The sequence below is a fragment of the Somniosus microcephalus genome, unplaced genomic scaffold (genome assembly GCF_052327205.1).
Source record: "Somniosus microcephalus isolate GS21.2 unplaced genomic scaffold, FLI_Smic_1.0 unresolved_chr6, whole genome shotgun sequence".
NCBI classification, from domain to species: Eukaryota; Metazoa; Chordata; class Chondrichthyes; order Squaliformes; family Somniosidae; genus Somniosus; species Somniosus microcephalus.
This window is the reverse complement of record NW_028225184.1, coordinates 45,069,728-45,074,972: the sequence shown is the minus strand read 5'-3', so window position 1 is coordinate 45,074,972 and position 5,245 is coordinate 45,069,728. Positions and strand designations below refer to the sequence as shown.

Below are 5,245 nucleotides of genomic sequence, written 5' to 3'. Positions count from 1 at the left end.
TGCAATGCAATAGACATTGCAATGGAATTTTGACTTGCAATATTTCATTCATTTGCAATGAACTAGCACATTGCAATGGAATAGCAGTTTGCAACATAGTAGTTATTTGCACTGCAACAGAACATTGCAATGGAATATAACTGCAAAACAATCGTCATTTGTAATGTAATAGAACATTGCAGAAGAATATTTCTTTGTAACAGAATAGTCATTGAAGTTAAATTGAACATTGCAATGGAATATCAGTTTGCAATATGAATGTCATTTGCAATTCAATAGAACTTTGCAATGAAATGTCACGTTGCAATATAATAGTCATTTGCATTCAATTCCACATTGCAAAATGGAATATCGCTTGGCAATATGATCGTCATTTGCAATGCAATAGGACTTTGCAATTGAACATTACTTTGCAATACAATAGTCATTTGCAATATAATAGAACATTGAAATGGAATATCGCTTTGCAATATGATCGTCATTTGCAATGAAGAAAACATTGCAATGGAATTTCACGTTGCAATATAATAGGAATTTACAATGCAATAGAGCATTGCAATTGAATTTCACTGCAATATTATTGTCAGTTGCAGTGCAATAGAACATTGGTGTTAGAGTAGAATTTGGAGAAACCCCAGACAGGGACGGAATTGAGGACAAGGTCAGAATTTATTAATACAACCGAAAGACTTTTGCACAAGGATGAGCCACCCAGCTTTCTCAATCTAGGGGTGCACTCTCGAGTGACAGGTAGCGGTTCATTCACGTTATACATTCCTATAAGCAATGCCCACCTACTACAGAACGGGGGCGTACATGTACAAACAGTGTCACAACAGTTACTCTTTATTGGTTTATGTGGTTAGTCACTCAACTGTCGGGCCCACCCCTTGAACTCGGGTACCCTCTGACCATGCCAGTCACAGATGTTAGTTGTTTCAGCCTACCCCCGACATTCCTGTTGTTAACACTTCCCCGATGTCGGCATAGTTTATAGTTTGACAAAACATGTTTTATCCTTAACTGTCGAACAAGCAGGATGGCTACAAGGCCGCAGATATTCATGTACCCTGTGACTGGAACAATGTTCGTTGTTAATTGTACCCTTATCTCCTGGGAGGACGGGCCGTGTTTAGACAATGGCTCTACTGAGGCTGTGAACAGACACATTCCGAAGTTTGATCAGTGAATTGGCGTCTTGCAGTCTACAAATGTGCTTCAGTCAGCTAAAACTACACTATTGGTAAATAGCGGGTAAACATAGCCAAGTATCCCCGAATTCATTGGTAACAAGCTGGACCTTTCAGTCCCCCCTTCCAACCCCCGGAAAGGACCCTTAAAGCGGGGTTGGAGGGTGTGCTCTCTACGCTACGATAGTGTGATAACCTGGTGGGTTTATAGTATGTCAGAACTGCATATAGCTTTTCCCACATCAAATAGCACGTATGATGAAGTTTTTCCTGTAAACCGCACCCCCCCCAAATTGTTCCATACTTCCCCCCCCCGACCCCCCGCCGCAGCCCTTTGGCTATTCCAGGTCGGCCGCACATTTGTTGCATATGGTCTATTGTGAATCCTGTCGGGGTGGCCACCCGTCGAGGCACCAGACATGCGTCAGATGAGTAAAGTTAATATTTAGGCATTCCCTGCTTCACAATACAATTGCTTCATTATTCATCCAGATGATTTTTCCAACAACTTGTTAAAGCCATCATCTGAAACGCTTGGAGTAGGAGCAGTACAAGCATTAGCAGTTTTAACTACTTGTTTTGCAATTTGTTTCGCCCAAGTCCATTTACATTTCCTGCATGTCATACATAGCAAGGTCAGGACAATTACTAACTGCACTACGACTAATACATATGGAATCAGTCGGATCCATGGTTGGATCTGTATATTCAGTCCTCAGTCCCAAATGTCATCCACTCATGTGTTCACCTTGATCGCGTCGATGTCTTTCTTCAAACCCGTGTTCCGTTGTTGCAGATTATAGTACACCTTTTGGGAGAGCCGTATCTCCTTCCGTAACTGGCCTCAGGTGTTCGGGCAGTGGGGGTATAGGATACTCAATGATGTTGATGTAGTTCCACAATCCATACTTGATGTCTTCAGACACTAGAATAGAGGTAATATTAAACTGGTGTATGTCCACCAACTCCTCTTGTCCAATCCGTACCAGAACTGCTGGTGTGAAGCAGAACTCTGGACTGGGGATGTCGCAAGTTAGATTGGTATATTCAAACGTCTCCAAGTTGGTCATGACACAGTATTCACCTTTGCCGGAGTATGCCACCTGGGTGGGCTTTGAGGCTGCATCCAATGCCTCCATGGTGCAGTTAATCTCCATGCCTGTGTTATTGAAACCACATTGGGCTTGCAGGCCTTGGCTGATTGAATGCGGGCACATGATGATGGCATGTCTGGTGACACATCCTTCCAGCTTGGTACCCATCTGGTTTTCTTTCACCATCCCTGCGTAAGATATCATATTGTGGTAAGATAAATGTATACCATCTTTTAGTATACCAATATTTTGTAACTGATATATCTCCCGCCGTTGTGTATCCGGTGCCATCACCGGGACGACCAAAACTAAATCCAGGACACCCCCACTTCTGGTTTGCATTCGACCTGCGTGGGTTATACCCATGGCTCGCAATTGACAAACTGTCATATTGAGGCTACTTAAGAGACGTTTGGGCGTACCCGCCCCAGCATGTCCGTGAGTCAGGGTCCCGTTTAACTGTTGGTTGGTACTCCACAGGGGTACCTCCCCTGCCTTTATCTGCTCCAAGTTTTCCCGGGTTTGCTCCACTATCCAATTCCCATAGGGGCTGCAAACGTCCTTTGCTGCTGCCTGCTGTGAGGCATTGTATTCCTCTTTAATTATCTAATTTATAGTCTGCGAGTGTGTTTCTATTACAGTAGCTATATCCTGGAGGTATACGGTTAATATTTGTTCCTCCTTTAAATATTGCCCCTCATTCTTATTCTGCACTTGTAAGATGGCTTTAATGCGGGAACCCAGATCCCGGAACTTCTGATCTATGGTAGCCAGATCAGTGGTGTTAACAACCGATGTGCCGGTGTTAAAGACCGTTGCTGCATCATTAACTAAAGACCTCTTACAACGCCATACCCGCTGGCTTTTCTGTCTGAATCTGCCTCTGCTAAGATCCACGCCTTGTTACAATACCTGTGCTAGAAAGCGCTGGTATAACTGTTGAGTTTGTGGTGAACACCAAGCAGGCAGGGTGTTGTTGGCCAGGTTCAGCACCGCTGACACCAATTCATGACGCACGTTAACATACAATATATCCCCAGTACAGGTGAACACCAGCCCACTAGAAGGTCCCTCTGTCATTGGGACCAGGTCAGTGGTTCTCGCTCCAGGGAGGAAGGTGTCACGGAAACCACTGAGGGCGGGGGTGTGTATGGTGCACCCCAGTAGCAGTCAATCACAGGTGGTAGCCCGGGCTCCTCGTATTGTTCTGTAATCCCGAAAGGTTGACATTTCTCTCGGGTGGGCGTACATAAGGGGTCCCAACGCCCCGCATTATTCTGGCAGCATATCCTGTCCTTCCTTCCTGTAATTTTACTGGTACAGACCCCCTTGTGTGTTTTTGTGGACCAGTGGTCATCACATAGAAAAAGGGACTCTCAGCCGGTCAATGTAGAACGCCAGCACCATGGTGAGTATGTTTGTTTGCCGAACAGTAACCCTATCATTCCCAAGATAAGCCACCCCATTGATATCCTATATCACCGCCAGGCATAAGGAGTCCAGTTCGTTGAGCAGTCTCAGCACTACTTGTGGTAACTAGCAGGCTCTCACTCTCTCTCTCTCTCCCTCTAACATGTCTGTCCTGATGGACCTACTATTGCCCATCCGGTGACAAGTTGGCTCTCGTGGTAATAACTGGGCCCATCCACGTCCATCTCGAGGCAGGCCTTGGCTATGGGTTCAGTTAGGAGAGGTCCCTGACTATCGCGATGTACGGTAGTGATACTGCCATGGGTGGTCCCTTCCTCGATTAGGAAGGACGCGGGGTTCGCTCAAGGGTCGGTTACCACCTCGATCCGAGTCCCCCTACCGAATAAACAAGCCACCCATTTCGCACGTCTCTGGTTGGAAATAGTATTAAGGCTACCTGCAAGAACTTTCACGAGGCTGTGGCGGTTATGAAAGATTACCTTCCCAGGACCTACCATGGACTCTATTGCTCCTATCGCCCAGGCTGTACAATCAGTGGCCGCCAGACACCGGGCCTGTCCCGTCATGGAGGATGGTACCGGGCATGAGTAATACCCTACCGGTCGTATTCGATCGTTCCGGGATTGTCCCATTACAGCGCTATAAGCCTGATAGCCCAACCAATTCCACAGCTGGAATGGTTTAGCTGGTTCCGGGTGACCCAGGGCAGGTGCGTTGGCCAAAGTGGTTTTGGCCATCTCAAAGGCTTCGACTGCCTGTGGTGTCCACTTCAGCCTTGTCTCCCCCGGGGGCCCTCCCTTTAGGAGGTCATTTAGAGGGCTTGCCAATTCGGTGAAGTCGGCTACGTAGGTACGGCAATAGTTAAACAATCCCATCACACTTCGAATGCCAGAAACAGTGAAGGTTCACGGCATCTGCTAGACTGCTTGAACCCTTTCGGGGGTCAGGGTCCCACCCTCTGGGGAGATGAACTGACCAAGGTAGGTAACCCGAGGAAGCCCAATTTGAGCTTTGATCGGATCAAGTTTGAACCACCCTGGAACAAAAGTCACCAGGACACACGTCAGGGCGTCCAGATGAGTTGAGGGAGAGGGACTGACAATGAGAATGTCATCTAAATATTGAAGACAGGCCGAATCTTGCATTCGGGTATCTGCTAATGCTGGCTGGAGAGCCTTGTCCAGGCCATCGTGAAAAATAGTAAGGGCATTGTGAAATCCCTGAGGCAAATGGGTCCAAGAATACTGGTTGGACCGGACAGTGAAAGCGAAGCAGTCTTCAGACCCGGGATCCAAAGGACATGTCCAAAATTCGTTTTGGAAGTCCATTGCCATGAATATGGACAGGGATGTGTGGAGGTGTTCTAAAATGGTGGCGGGAATCGCCACGAAGAGAGGGAGCTTGGGAGTGATCCGATTCAGAGCCGCAAAATCAATGGTCTTTCTGCACGATCCATCTGGTTTCTGCACTGGACATTTCGGGGAGTTGGTACAGGAGCGGGTCTTTATCACTATACTGGTTTCTAATAAA

General features: G+C 46.8%; 1 pseudogene; it reads right to left on the bottom strand.

Annotated features, from left to right (window-relative positions):
- Positions 1 to 1,674: 1,674 nt before the first annotated feature.
- Positions 1,675 to 2,650, bottom strand: LOC147087256 (uncharacterized; annotated as a pseudogene).
- Positions 2,651 to 5,245: the final 2,595 nt, after the last annotated feature.